General features: G+C 45.8%; 1 protein-coding gene across 2 annotated transcripts in view; it reads left to right on the top strand.

The window, feature by feature from the left end:
• GNG12 (G protein subunit gamma 12) overlaps positions 1–15653 on the top strand; it is a 130207-nt gene that overhangs the window by 50247 nt on the left and 64307 nt on the right. Inside the window, exon 2 of one of the 2 annotated variants that reach the window (XM_045064710.1) lies at positions 1246–1295. The gene's annotated coding sequence lies outside the window, so the exon portion shown is untranslated. Of the gene's footprint in view, positions 1–1245; positions 1296–15653 lie in introns of those variants that run through there. The other variant, XM_045064711.1, reaches the window with a different exon arrangement.

Raw genomic sequence — 15653 nt, 5'->3', positions numbered from 1 at the left:
TCCTGGGATCGAGCCTGTCATCGGGCTCCCTGCTCAGCAGGAAGCCTGCTTCTCCCTATCCCTCTGCTGCTCCCCTGCTTGTGTTCCCTCTCTCGCTCTGTCTCTCTCTGTCAAATAAATAAATAAAATCTTAAAAAAAAAAAAAAAAAAAAGAATCTCCGCTGGCTGTCACATCTTAAAACCTTGAGGAAGTTACTTAACCTCTCCATGCCTCAGTTTCCTCATTACAAAATGGGAATGATAATACACTTACCTCATAAAGTTATTGTGAGGATTAATTGAAGTAGTTGCCAAGAATAATTCCTGGCACTAGTAAGTGCTATATAAATATTTGCTATTATTATGTGATTGTTTCTAGTAAAATGACATCATGAATGGGGTAATGATGGATTACTAGGAACAGGAAAATAGATGAATAAAATCTCCGTATGCACTGGACTGACTTTGCCAATACCTGCGAAGGCCAAGATTGGATTCCTTCGGTGTCTGGTGTGGCTGCCAGCCAACATGGCCATTGACTACTTGAAATATGGCTAGTCTGGGTTGTGAGATGCTGGATCTTGAAGATTGTGTATGAAAAAAAGCATGTGAAATGTCTCATTAGTGATTTTTCTGTTCTTTATATGTTGAAATGATAATTTTCTGAATCAATCCATCTAAACATATTAAAATTACATCCACTTCTTTTTGCCTTTTCAACGTGGCTGCTCAAAAATATAAAATTGTATCTGTGGCTCATGGTCTAGTACTGTTGAGCAGCACTGCCTTAGGCTCCCCTTACTGATAAAACAAGAACTGGGGGTTATTTGTGATCAGGTGGCCACTATCAGGAAGCCTTGTATCCTCTTCCCATTGGTCTTCAGGTTGTGCTAGACCATCCGTCTTTTCATGGGTTCCATAAAGGGAGCCATGGCTTGGTCCCAGCAGGAGTGCTGAGGGACCAAGGCAAGAACAACAACCAAGGAGGCTTCCTCTGACTTGGAGGGGTTTGGACGAGAACACTACCGTTTATAGTACTGGCTTCAGACTTCCAGCACTCTCTGAAGTAAATGAGAGTGCTCTCTATTCAGGAAGTTGAAATACATAGGCAAAAATCTTTCCCTATTCCATCAGAAGCCAGAAAAAGCTTGGCTAATCTTTAACTAAAAGAATAAATATGCAACATCATGGCGGTCCCTTGGGACCAAAAGCACACCCTTCCTGAGTGTGATTTACTTACAGAGTGTTTGCTTAATTCTATTTCAGATTCATTCCACCTCTTACAACCTGAAAACGGGCCCCAGGAAGTCTTACTGGTAAGTTCTCTTTTAGTTTTAAAACAATGTGACTGTTTGACATTATTTTTGAAATGATGTTTCATGCTTCTAAGTTAGATACATCCCTACCAGTGCTATGATTAGATGATGTCTGTTTAGTCACACTTTTTTTTTTTTCCTCTCTGAAATGATTTAAGATGTCTCCAAGCCTTAAAAAAAAAAAAAAAAAAATCAGTCCATGTTCCTTTGCTAAGAACATGGTCGGGGAAAAGATCTATGATTACATGCCAATACTATTAAAATAAAACTTTTTCGTGTTCTTGCAGTGAAACTATTTCCAGGCCCCTGTTGATGGTCTGCTTGTGTCAGGCAGTATCCAAAACAACAAAGTGTTATTTCAGCCAAGGAATTCAGACAGTGCCTTGCAGTGTGTTGTAATGAAAATTGGCTCACAGCTATAATGTATTAGCTTTCTTCTTGCTGTAATTTTCCTCTCCTCTCTCTTTGAACCTAAATGTGATTGTTGGGACATAATAGTTATGCAGTGGCAGAAAACTGACTTTAGAGTTAGGAAAATAATATACTTTTTAAGTATGAAAATTATATACTTTTTAAGTGTGAAAATTTCTGGGGCTTCGTGTAGCATCACTGCCTCATGCTGAAGCGATACCATCATTTGCAGTGTGTAGCAGTTAGCTCTTGCTGCATAAAGAATCACCCCCAAACACACTACCAGAGATCTGAGCCAAAATTTCCCGGCTCAAAATAACAATCATGTCTTTATGCTACAATGTTGTGGATTGGTAGTTCAAGCTGGGCTCTGCATTATGATTCTTCTGATTTCTGCTGGGACCACTCCTGTCTCTCCAGTCAGCTTCAGGTCCAGGTCAGTTAGACCTTGTTTCTGAGAGTCACCTGGCTGGTAGCAGATGACAATGACTCTAAGATGTGTGTCTCACCATCCTTCAGGCTACCCTGAGCATCTCTCATGCAGTTGGGCAGGTACCAACTGAAAACAGGAGTGTCTGGAGCCTGAGGCTCAGATTTGGCACGACGTTGCTTCCATCTCGTTCTGTTGGCTAACACGAGCTATGTGGCCAGGCTGGATTCAAGAGGCGACAGATACAAAGTCAGCTTCTTAGTAGAGGAGCTGCCGAATTGCACTGTGGGAAACCCGGATACAGGGAGGGGAAGGACTGTGGCCACATTTGTGGTCCTGTCCTGCAGTGTTTTTGAGTCACGTGAAAAAAGAAGGGCATGGAGTGAGGTCTCAGATCCATAGCCATCCCGTAGCCCACCGCCCTCTCCCCCCATCGTGATTGCCGGGCCCTGGCACCGCCACCTGGCATCTCCCTTGAGCAGACTCCGAGGTGGTCTTGCCAGTGCCAGGAGGCCCAAGCTCCAACCCTCCTCCGTTCGCCGCCACCACACGGTCATCCTTCGGCTCATCCCTCAGGCTTTCGCGCCTTTGTCAGCGTCTCAAATCGTCCACAGCACCGGCCTTGACTCCTCTCTCTGGCTTCTCCACATCCTTCCTCTGGCCTGACCCTCTCTCACTCACCTCCCACTACTCCTTTTATTCCAGTCAGACTGGTCCATTACCATTTTTCTTAAGGATACCCCCTGCTGCTCACCCCTTCCCTCCTTGGAAACCCTCTGCATTCTGCAGGACCCACTAGAATTTTCCCTTCTCTGTGATCGGGCCTTCCCTGCCTGTGTGTGCTGTCTGAGACCTGCCCTGTTCTGAACTGCTTCAAAGCCAAACACTGTTGTGCGGTTCACTCTCCTCACCTTGGCCTGTCTGCCTTTTCCAGTGCTCTGTCAGGGCTCCCTTTGAATCTGAATGTGATTGTGGGGAGGGAACAGTTACGTAGTGGTAGAAAACTGACTTTACAGAGCAGACGGCTACCCAGGCCTTCCTCGAGGGACCCCGCACAGATGGCTGAGAGGGTTGCAGATGCTTAGACCACCAGGAGGCAGCACGGACCCTGTGCTTGGTTGTCCCTCAGCAGATCATCAGGGTCTCATGAGGCACCTGTTAAAATACAAGCTCACAGCCCCTTCCCCTGGGCCATCCCAATTTATTAGGTCTGGGGTGGACCCCTGGAATCTTTAAGTGCTCAGATGATTCTCATGTCATTGCTATGCAGTTGGTAACCACTCATTATGGAAAGAACAAGACATTTATAGGAGACCTGGTTGGAGCCCTGACCCTTCTGCTTCTGCACTCAACCTAGCTGAGCTCCAGTTTCTCCATCTGTAAAATGAGAATAATGTTTCACTTAATGGCCTACCAAGAAGATTTAAAAGGATGATGTATGTGCAAGAGATTTGTGAACCATAAAAGATAATGAAAATGCATTATGGATTATGGATTTGTGGCTGGCCACTGTGCAGAAAGGGCCAGTGACCTTCACGGTTGGTGGTCCTGGAGGTGAAAGAGGAATAGGTAGGGAGTCTTCAAAGGGTAGTCATGGTGGGAGCAGTAACAACAACAGTAGTCATCGTTGGTGTGTTTTTGATTGCTGACTCTGCGCTAGGCACTGTGCTAACACTTTACATAGAATTCTTTGAGATTTACAAGAAGATTCTCCTCCATTGAGTTGCATCTCTACCATCATTCCAGCCTACTCCACCATTAGTGACTGAGTCCTTTGGGTTTTTACCTTCTTCAGAAAACCTGGTTAAAATGTCCTCATCCCTGTGAGAAGGAATGCTACCAACCATGGACAACCTGTCATTGTCCAGTACAAGGTCCTGTAGAAGTGTGAGCTACTCGATTTGATGGGAGGAGGTGGAAAAGGGAAGCAAGCAGTAGTCCTAAAGAGAAAGTAGGTATGGGATGCACCGGAACGGGCCAGAGGGCACCAGCTGCCCGAGGAAGGACAGGGTGGCGGAAGCTATGCAGGCACGAGGGCGGGAAGTGGTGGGGGAAGACCAAGCCATGTGCTGACAGTTAGGCTCAGGGCTGTTCGTGGTCCAAGGCCACCACCTTCTTGGCCTGCTCACCTGGGGCTGCCCCATAAGAGCTGCCCCAACTGGCAGCCTTTGTAAAACCATCTTCCTTTCGCTGTCCCATTTGTTTTACAGTGTTTTGATTGCTGATGCTCTAATACACTTGCTTGTCTCCTTTCAAAGAGCTTTGAGGTGGCTTTTATTTTATTTTTTTTATTTATTTTTGGTGCAAAAATAAATTTTTATTTTTTAAAAGATTTTATTTATCTAATTGAGAGAGAGTGGGCGGGGGGGGAGGAGAATCCGAAGCAGACTCTGCACGAACACAAACCCTGGCATGTAGGTCGATCCTACAGGCGTGGGATTGAGCCAGAACCGAGAGTCAGACACTTAACTGACTGAGCCACCCAGGTGCCCCGAGGTGGCATTTATTTTATTTTTATTTATTTATTTTTTAAAGATTTTATTTATTTGACAGACAGAGATCACAAATAGGCAGAGAGGAAGGCAGGGACAGAGAGGGGGGGAAGCAGGCTCCCCACTGAGCAGAGAGCCTGATGTGGGACTCAATCCCAGACCCTGAGATCATGACCTGAGCTGAAGGCAAAGGCTTTAACCAGCTGAGCCACCCAGGTGTCCCCCGAGATGGCTTTTAAATACACATATAATATAATGGGACCCACAAAAATATGGAAGGCGGGAAATTTGTAGGGGAAAGAAATGTAGGGGAAATTTTAGATAAGGTTGGGCCCCTGGTGCGGAAGTGAGAGCCCATACATGAGCTGTGAGGTCCTCCAGTCTTACCTTGGAGCTTCTGGGTGGTCGTTCCCAGAAAGAACCCATGCTCAGGTAACAGTGCAGAGTGGCAGGAGAATACAGGCATGCTAGTTACTCGGAGGAGGTTATGATTTAGAGTAATTTCTCCACAGTGCTCACAAAGAGGAGACCGCATAAGGTTGTGAACCACATCCCCGTAACAAATAGAGTAGTGAGGGCTATCCTGGGTATAGGTAAATGATGTAACCCCCGGGTGAAGTCCAAGAAAAGCCCTTCCTGTCCAGGTGTGCACTTAATCCAAGGATAAACTCTAATGGTTTCAGCTGGAATCTCCAAATACATGTATTTGTGCCCCACCCACACCCCATATCAGACTTCACAGGTTGTCCCGGTTCTTGATGCTAAGCCTGGGCATCTGGCTGTGGACCAAATTTGGCACAGGAGTTGAAAGTGACTTACCATCCCTGTTCTAAAAGAATAATAAACAGCTTCCGAAAGGACTCGTGAATATTATTTCTCCCCAGTCTCAAATCATCACACCCTGACTCCATCTGCAAAGTGGCTTTGGGCTCCAGAGAAATTGCATCGACTGTGTCCATTGTGGCCTGTTCATCCTCTTTCCTTGCTCCACAAGTGTGTCTCCTTCTGCTTTGAGCCCCCTGGCTCTAGGTCACTTCTGATACTGGGATGTTCAGGTGAGAACCGGGGCAGTTGGAGAATCTCACGGGAATAGGATTAGCAGCCTGTAAGTATTTGCTTGCTGTTAACAAACGATAACCTGGGCTAGCCTGGGTGACTGTTGTGTGCTTCTGGGACTTTCTTCTTCAGGACAGAAACTTTAATATTTATTGCAAGAAGTAGGGTCTGGTTGGTGGCAGCACTGGAGGAAGAACTGTCAGGGGCAGAACATCATGTGAAAGTAAGGCTAAGCCTAGACTTTTTGTAGGAATATTGCAGGATGAAACCCTTTAATTCAGTAGGGATCATTGTCAGAGAGCAGCCTAGATTTCCACAAGTACTACCAATGAATGGGAACTTCCTTTTGGGCTTTATTTTCATTTAGGCAAGGCTTATTTGTTATTTTATCATTGTTGTTATTTGTGATTGTTGTTATTTTGTGTGCAAGTATCAGAAATCCAATTTAAACTAGTTTCTTGACTTACATGAATAGGATATCTGTACTGAAATGGACTTCAGGTAGAGCTGTATCCAGGAGTTCAAAAGATATCATCAAGCCATTATCTTTCACTCCCTCCATCTTTTTTTTTTTTTTTAAGATTTTATTTGTTTATTTGACAGAGATCACAAGTAGGCAGAGCAGCAGGCAGAGAGAGAGATGAAAGCAGGCTCCCTGCTGAGCAGAGAGCCCGATGTGGGGCTCGATCCCAGGATTTGAGATCATGACCTGAGCTGAAGGCAGAGGCTTAACCCACGGAGTCACACAGGTGCCCCACTCCCTCCAACTTTTGGCTTAGCTCAGTGCTATCAGCCTCATTCACAGGCAAGCTCTTCGCATACCATGGTGCCAGAGGTAGCCATCAGTGTTATATGGCCATCGTCCTCACAGCTGTGGATCTGAGTGAAAGGAGACTGCCTTTCTTGCCATCGTTCTCTCAATGCCAAGGAGGAATCTTAGCTGGCCCAGTTTGGATTCCCTTCCTGAATCAACTTGGCCAGAAGTACACAGAAGACAGTAAGCAGTATCTGGCCAGGTTTTGTTCATAGGGCCTTGAGAGAGGTTGAATCCCACCAGAATCCCACAGAATGGGGTCCCTACAAAAGAAGGAAGAATTTAGTTAACAGAAGAGGGAAGTAAGAGAATGCTGAGCAGATAAAACTTTTGGGTACCAGAGTCCACTGATTTAGAAATTCTGCATCAGGGGATCCACTGAACTGGGAAGGTTTAAAATTAGATTTAGCTTCAGTTACTTTGACTATCTATTCCAGAGTAGGTATCATGATCAAGACTAGCAACAACGAGCATATGGAGAGATGAAGGATGGGTGACCCCGCTGTGGGATTAGGTAGGCAGTTTTGGGGCTATGGATCTCCTATCATATCCCCAGAATCTAGAAGAGTGACTGTTAACCTGGAGACAGGGAATGGGCTCTTCTGTAATCCATTGAATGAATCAGTGAATGGGCTTCTCTAATTATTTGCAAAATTGTGTGTATGTACTTTTTCTTTTCTTTTCTTTTCTTTTTTACTGGAAAAAGGGATTCCGTTTCCCTCATTGTTACTTAAATTGTTTCAGATTTGGCTAGCTTAATTTTGTGCATTTGTTTCTTGGCTTGGCTCAGCTAATAAAGTTTAGTGTCCATGATACATATAGTTCCCTACGGAAGGGACATGGTGATATCAGTGGCTGAGTATGTTTCATTAAATTGCATGTTGAGGTTTTTAGGCATATGTAAACTTTTTACAGTCCCAGTTGACAGTTACCAAAATGCTGACTGTGGTGCGAGGCTCTGTGCTGAGTGCTTTACCTGCATTATCTGAACCACTTATTTCTACCCAGGACTGTACTTCTGTGAACCTCGTGTCTGTTACAGAAGCACCGACTAGAACCAGCTCCTCCTGGCTGCCTCTCTGAGAACACGGGATACAAACTCGGCGTTTTTCCTCTTCCCCACATCAGCTGCTGTGGGTCTTCCTCTCCCCATCTTTCCACCCACAGGTGATAGAGTCATAGAATCCCAGAGTTGGAAGAGACTGCTCAGATCATGCTGTTGAGTGGTTTTCAAGCCCTGCCCTTTAGTTTTCTAGTTTTGGGACTCGCAGGAGGGAAGGCTGGGCAGGACCCAAGCTCCTACCCTGCTTCAGCCACCAGTGTCTGCTGAAAACCACTCATCTGTGACAGTAAGAAGGGTTCGGGATTAGATGTCAGACTTGAGGTTGAATCCAGGCTACTGCTTTACCTACCTACCTGTGTGACTCTGGGAATGTTGCCTGACTTCTCTGAGCTGTAGTTTCCTTAGCTGTCCAAGGGGATACTAACAGCTGCCTCGTGGAGTTGTTAGGGGGACTGAATGAGATAATATCTGTAAAGCCCTTGGTCTCATGCCTGGCACATAATCTGTGCTTAGCGAAGATTAACTGTAACTACTACATTGCACACGTGACATGAGACCTAATTAAGGCACATCTTTTTTTTTTTTAAAGTTATTTATTTATTTAGAGCAAGCATGAGCTGGGGGAGGGGCAGAAGGAAAGAGAGAGGGAGAGACTGAATCTCAAGCTGACTCTGCGTGGAGCCTGACGTGTGGCTCAATCTCACAACCCTGAGATCATGACCTGAGCTGAGTCAAGAGTCAGGAGCTCAACCAACTGAGCCCCCAGTCACCTCCAGCTTTATTGTCTCCTGCTGTTCCTTTAAAGTTTATTCTGTGAGATGTGTCTTTCCCCCATTTTCTTTTAAAAACTTGATCAAGCTGAGATGACTGAGTGGCTCAGTCAGTTAAACATCTGCCTTCAGCTCAGGTCATGATCTCGAGGTCCTGGGATTGAGTCCCACATTGGGGACTTGCTTGCTCAGCGGGGAGCCTGCTTCTCCCTCTACCTGCAGTTCCCCCTGCTTGTGCTCTTTCTCTGACAAATAAATATATAAAATCTTTAAAAAAACAAACAAACAAACTTGATCAAGTCTATGACACTTTCCTCATGATTCTTAGGAACCTAAGAAGTCCTGCAGCCCCTTTAAGTAACACATACACATTTGTTCTGGTCTAAACGCTTTATAAATGCTCAGTCTGGCCTATAAACAGTCAGTATTCACTCCAAGAGAAGACTTCCCCCCCATCTTGCCAGTATAGGTCTCCCCGTCTTCCAGCTGCCCACGGCATCAGGCCTCCCCAGGTGACAGAGAGGGGGAGGAAAAGAGGAAGGCTCTTACCTGACTGCTACCATCCTGCCTGGCAGTGGGTGCTCTGAGCCTCGCTGACGGGTAAATGGACTCTCTCTCTCTCCTGGCTGCTTCTGTGGCTTTCTCAAGGACTCCCTCCTCGAACTTTCCTTCTGGATCTCCCAACACTCATGCAGTGTGTCTCCTGCTGGCTGTGGCCATCAGCCAGCCGCTTCTGGTTTCCATCTGTGTTCTCCCATCCTCAGGCTGAATGAAGCCTGTTGGGTTGAACCTGTTTTAAGGAGACCAAAGCTGGCATTCCTAGAGCCGGAGTTCACACTACTTCCCACCCCCGCCGCCTTCCCCCAGAGGAGGGAGAGCAGCCACTTTCCCTGACACAGCCTTCTGTTCTGCCACCGGAGGCCTCTTTAGTGTCTTCCTCACATTTTTGCCTTCAACAGGAATTGCATACCAGTCCCCAGACTATAGAGACCCATGTCAAGCCTTCCAGATGTTGCCTTCGAAACCCTTTTCTCGAGGTTTGAAATGAAAGGGCAGCTCTTTCCACCCCAGCCATCCTGGGACGGGGTAGGAACCAGAGCACTTTAGAGGAATCTGCCTAACAAAATCCTCCATCACTTTCCACTGCCCTGAACCTGTTTATATATCCTCCGTATGGATCTTTGAGCCAGCTAGGTCAACTTCTTAGGAATTTCCACATAATGGTCTGGCCCCATGCTTTGGAATTTCCCATCTGTTGAGTCTTGATGCTGGAGTGGAAACTTCCACTTTAGCATCTTGTTAGATTAACTCTTAACCTCTGGCTAATACAACGAACTCCTCTCTAACACCCCTAAAAGCAGCCCTTCATCCTGTGCTTGAAACCTGGGCAAGCATGGGGAGCTCCCTACCTCCTTCTTTCCCTCCCAAATGTCTTATTCCGATTGTCAGATAACTTGTTGCTGCTGGGAAGGTGTTGCTTCTAGAAAGCTACATTCCCTTTAATGGGGTCAGGTGTGTGTGTGTGTGTGTGTGTGTGTACCCCAGACTGAGAGAATCTGCTTGGGTGGCAGATTTCGGGGGAGGCGGGGCTTCCATGGACACCCTGCCTCTAAGACCCAGGGAAGCCTTTGACCTTGCTTTTCCCTACCATGGTTTTCCCAACCATGGCACCGAAGTGCACTTGATATAACCCCAAGAGAAAGCTAGCATTTGGAAACTCCATGCTTAACCACTATTTCTCATGCTCATGACCCTAACATAGTTTCTTTTGTTCTGAGGGCTGATTTGCCATGCTTCGGGGGGATTTTTAATCAAGGCTCCATCCGTAGTTTATGAACTCTGAAAAATCAAGGCTTGTGGAATGTGCTCTGCAAGAACCACCCTCACCCCCCTGCTTTTTTGCAGTTTTTCTTTTGGCTTGAGCATCCTCAAGGGGTCTTCAGCTTTTCCTGCCTTCTCTGGCCCCAGCACTGGAAACCTGGCCTCTGTGCTGAGGTGCTCTCCTTTGTCATGTGCAGGCTGGCAGGGCAGCTGTGGTGGGAAGTGGGTCACCCTGCATTTGGGTCCCCCACACCCTGGTAAAGGCAGAGTCCTGGATGAGCAAGTGACACGTGCTAGCAAGGCACTTGAGTCAGAGTTAGAGTCTCTTTGGGGCCGATGGTCTAAGAATGTATTAAATGCATTTTGGGCGATCCCATCACTGGATCAGTTTCCCTGGCAGGACTCAACATTGTGTATCCAGATGTGAACGTGGCTCATGTCCTCATGTTATCTTTGCTGGCTGTTTATGAAGATGGTAGGATGTCGCTAACCCCCTCCTCCATTCCCCCCTTCTGTCCCTCCCTCGTGCTCTGGATGATGTGGGAGCCAGGGGCTGTGAGGGGAGAATTGCACACCCCTACCGCTGCTCACCTGTGTTCTTCTCTTGGCCTAAAAGAATGTAGTATTTTCCATTTGGCCATTCAAATATCTAGATGTATGAAATAGCTAGTAGGCTCCTAACTAGAACATTCTTTCTGTTTGTACACACTTTATACCCAGGAGGTACATAGCATAGGCAGATAGACCAGAGTTCAGACTTTTCCTTAGCTGAGATAAGTTGGGCAGAGTCTCTGAGCCTCCATTTCCCCATTTGTTCAATGAAGGGTAGTGCCAGGTGCCTCGTAAGCTGGCTGGATTAAGGGGAGGCAGTCATGTAATGAATTCAGCACAGAGGCCTGTCTCATAGGTCCAAGAAGTAGTAGCTGTTATCATTGTTTGCTTTTGACTGTTGAAATGATTTCTTAAATAACCTTGTAGACTTGTGAAAAGTAGCCCAATTCTTTAGCAGTTGTTTTTTTTTTTTTTAAATCAAATAGCAATTTGTGAAAAAATCAAAATGCGTGCAACTACCTGCTTTTAAAAAGTATCTTGTAAAGCTCCTTCATTCTTTGTAGTGTACAAAGTGACTTTTGGTGCAGACGCAGCATGGCTCAAGGGCTGGGTAAGAGTACAGCTCAGCCTGCCCAGCCTCAAATCCACCTCTGAGCACCTTGGACAAGTCATTTACTCTTAAAGCCTCGATTTCTGCATTAACACGGTGAGGTTAATCCTGCATGGGGTTATTGAGAGAATTAAGTGAAATCATCCCTATGAATTGTGTACCACAGTCTGGGCACCCAGTAAACACCCAAATAAACACCAAATAATTCTCTTCCCATCACGATACCATCTTCATTTTACAGGTGAGAATTTGTAGAACATTTTCCTTGCAACAAATGGCTTCATGAAGACACTTTTCTATGTAAGAAGTTGTTCTCACTGTTCTGTTCAAGAAAGAACAAGAACATTCAGGAGTGGGTTTGCTTATAAATACCAGTCTGTAGCATATACGAAAGCAGGCTCCATTAACTAAACAACTTGCCATCTCTTTAGGCCTCCTCTCATTTCCTTGTAAAGATTTGGCCAAGCGGTTTTGCCACTAGACTGGGAGAAATTTATATATTATTTTTACAAGGACTGTGCAAATATGCAAACATAGCTAGATTTGGCTAGGTGCTCTAAATTCAGATCAGTTTATTTTGTTCTCTTTAAGTCTGGCAGAGTTGGCACCTTCGTGGAGCCCAAGGAGCTCTTAAAAGGAGACATGACCTTCCCATCAGGAGGAGGGGGAGAAGGCCAAGTCTGAGGTGACAGGATGACTGAACATGGGGGCAGAGTCTTGGTCAGGCATGGGGGACAAGCTGGTTTGTGGCAGAGCTCATATTCCCAATGAAGGAGCTTCGTTCTCTCTGCCAGGACTGTGCTGGGGTGCCCCTGAGCACTTCTTTCCTAGGATCCTCCTTGGGTGACGGGCACTTCTGGGGCAGTAGAGCTCCTCCAGGCTTCTGGGGTCTTTACCAGGTGCCCACACTGTGCCAGACCCAGGATCTGTATAGAAGGCAGCAGCATCATCCTTTGTGGGACTGGTTTTGAGGTCTGTGTAACTTATGCCTGGACATCTGTGGTGAATGAATTACCCATCTGAGCAGGAAACCCACTCTAACATTGGGTGAGACTTACTCACCTCTGCAAGCAGTTCAGGAGTGCTCTTTCTTTACACAGGAGCTGGAAGCCTGGCCAGTGAGCCAGAGAAAAGGGAAGTGCTTGAGCCTCAAGGAGGGGAACTGGTAGAGGGGAGGCAGCCAGGCCACTTCCACTGGTCGGTCAGAAGGTGTTTACCGTGCACCTGCGACGGTGTGCCTGGGGCAGGATGAAGAGGGAGCAGAACCCAAGGGGACACTTTCAGCCAGCACTGGCCACTTGCAGTCTTTCTTTCCCAGCCCCTGAGTCTACTCCCTGAGGTGGAAACTGAGCCCCGACACCTGGATGGCTCAGTTGGTTAAATGTCTGCCTTCGACTCAGATCACGATCCCAGGGTTCTGAGATCGAGTCTTTTGTAGGTCTCCTTGTTCAGCAGGGAGCCTGTTTCTCCCTCTGCCTGCCACTCCCCCCGCTTGTGCTCTCTCCTCTCTCACAAATAAAATCTTTTAAAAAAGCTGAGAAGAAGAAGAAGAAAAAGAAACTGAGTCACCTGACCTTAAAAATACCCACTGCCATTTTGTAGACAAGGCTTACGGAAGCCTGATTGGCAACACATTCCTCAGCCGCCATGGTGATCAGGGAGCTCATGATGGTTATGATGCTCAAGCTTCAGGGCCCTTCCCCTCTAAGGACCCCCTCTGATGCCCTATGGCTAATGGGCCAGCACTAATTTTATATTCTTCTAATAAGAAACCCCCAAATTATATAAGGCTCAGGATGCACACAAACTAGGTCTGTTCCTAGGCCAGGGAGAACTGGCACACACACTCCAGGTCTTTCTCTCTACCCTGTCATGCTGTTACTTACCGAGACACTAAAATTCCAGTTTGTCCCAGCGTTGAGTACAGATTTTGCCCCTGTGTGTGTCCTCTTCTGCGCCATTACCGGAGTTCCTCCTGGGAGCATCTAACCCTTTTAGGGAAGGGGACGAAGGCCCAGTGAGGAATTGCTATCTGGGCTTGTTGGTTCGGGACCAGCACTCACCCTCGGGAGGAGGAAAGGACCCACTATTCCTGCAGGAAGGCAGGGCAGGGGCTCCCAGACCTCCTGCCATTTCTGTGGTTGTTCTGAAGGAGGCCTTGCAAAGGAGCTGGGTAGGAAGCAATCCTGTGTAAGGCATCAGCTGGCCATAGTAGGCCTAGTGGAAAATTCTCCTTAAAAGAAAAAAAAGTAATATCCTCGAAACTGTATCAGTGTTGGCAAAACCATCACCCTGATCTCAAGTTTTAGGAGAAGAGGCCTGCCGGCCTCAGGGACTGCGCTGATAAAGTGTTCCTGCCCACTGCCCTTAAGTCCCTTCCCTCCTGTTGCACCAAAGGGCTGGAATGCTTTGCTAATCAGTCCGAATTCAATGTATTGAAAACAGATGAGAAGAGGGGAAATGGCCCTTTTTGTACTTGAATATATTCCTAGTGCTATGCGCAAAAATCCAAGTTTGAAAGGCAGTGCCTTTTCCAGTGAAATGCTGGCCAACTTCGCCCCCTGGAGGAGAACTAGAGAATTGTTGAAAAAGAGCCATTGAAGTGGGGCCTAAGGCATCCTCCTTGTTCTGACTGATAATCTGTAAAGAAATTGTCAGCCTGTGATGAGTCAGGATAGGGGGCCTGGTCTGTAAGACTTTTGTTTGTTTTTCTGTCTTTTTTGGTTGTTCTTTTCTTTTCTTTTGCCTTGAAACAAGTATTCTTAACTTAGATTTAAATGCTTGTTTAATGTCTATAAAGAAAAAGGTTAAAATGCTACCAGGTTTAAGGCTCACACCTATTAAACCACGGTGGATTTTTTTTTTTTTTTTTTTTTTTGCCAGATCTCTCCACCAATGCTAATTATGGAAAATTACTACCAGTATTGAGTCTCCTTTTAGTCCTCGAAGTTATGGTAGAGACAAAAACAATCGGAAAACAGAAAATTTCAGCCACCAACTGGATACATATGAATGATCCTAATTTACAAACTTTAGCTTACCATTGCCCACACTGGACTCTTTTGAGTTCTTCCTGCTAGTTTAAACTACTTGCCTTAGTTCATTCACCCTTGCTACTGACACCTGCCAAATAGTCGCTTTCTGTCACAATTAGGCGAACTAGGTAATACTTCTTTCAATACGACTTTCTGTGCTTTTTGTATATTTTTAAAACCAAGATGCAGGGCACCTGGGTGGCTCAGTGGGTTAAAGCCTCTGTCTTTGGCTCAGGTCATGATCCCAGGATTCTGGGATCAAGTCCCGCATTGGGCCCTCTGCTCAGTGGGAAGCCTGCTTCCCCCTCTCTCTCTCTGCCTGCCTCTCTGCCTACTTGTGATCTCTCTCTCTGTCAAATAAATAAATAAAATCTTTAAAAAGAAAACAAAACCAAAATGCAAAACAGGATAAGAGATGAAATATAAAAACTTTCCCCTATATTCATCTTGTTAAAATACGATTTTATCCTAACACCTCCATCACAAATCTCATCTACTGTCTTTTGTTCACTAAGTGGTAGTTCGTGACCCTTGGGTGAATATTTATCATCTCCATTGTTCTAGATGTTCATCCCCCAAGTGGGGGACACAATCATAGTATTTTTATTAGTAATGCTTTAAATAGTTGTTTTTCCTTTCTCTGCCCTCAGAAGTCCTGAGGTGCACCTTAGTATTTGAGGGCATGGCATTGTTAGGAGGCTGCTTGTTCCTCATACATCAGATTTGTTGCGTACCTAAGATGGTTTTTCCTACAAGAAGGATGGGAAGGGAAAGAGCATGCGTATACCTTATAGGTTATTATTGTGAATCTTTTAAAAAATATATTTGACAGTGGTTTCTAATGAATATTGATCATAAGTGTATATATAGTATATAATTTTTTATCTCGTGCAATTGTTATGTAAGAAAAACATTGCTTTGACCAGGTCCTCTGTTTGCTTTTTGCACCCAGTATACGGAAATCCATTGTCCTAAGTGCTAATAGGCATTCCTGGGAGGCTGTAGTTTCTCTGATTGCTCATTTCTCACTTCGTGAGGCACCTGACAAAGCTGGGGTGAGGGGGTGAGCCTGGGGAGCTGGAATTTCTGCTGGCCTTGTCCCACTTCGTAGCACAGCCAGGTTGCTTTTCTCTGTAAACACTTACACCCTCCTTGCCTACAGCTGCAGCCACCACCCCTGTTTTTTGGAGGAGAATACACACACGCCCCTTTCTTGGTCATCTGTTCCCTTTTCACTGTTGAAAGGGACCATTAATCTAATGTTGAGATAGCCTGATTCATGAATGATTCCTGGACATTCAGGT

The sequence above is a fragment of the Mustela putorius genome, unplaced genomic scaffold (genome assembly GCF_011764305.1).
Source record: "Mustela putorius furo isolate JIRA1106 unplaced genomic scaffold, ASM1176430v1.1 tig00003853_pilon_pilon_pilon, whole genome shotgun sequence".
NCBI lineage: Eukaryota > Metazoa > Chordata > Mammalia > Carnivora > Mustelidae > Mustela > Mustela putorius.
The sequence above is the reverse complement of the archived record's forward strand: the minus strand, read 5'-3'. Positions and strand labels throughout refer to the sequence as shown.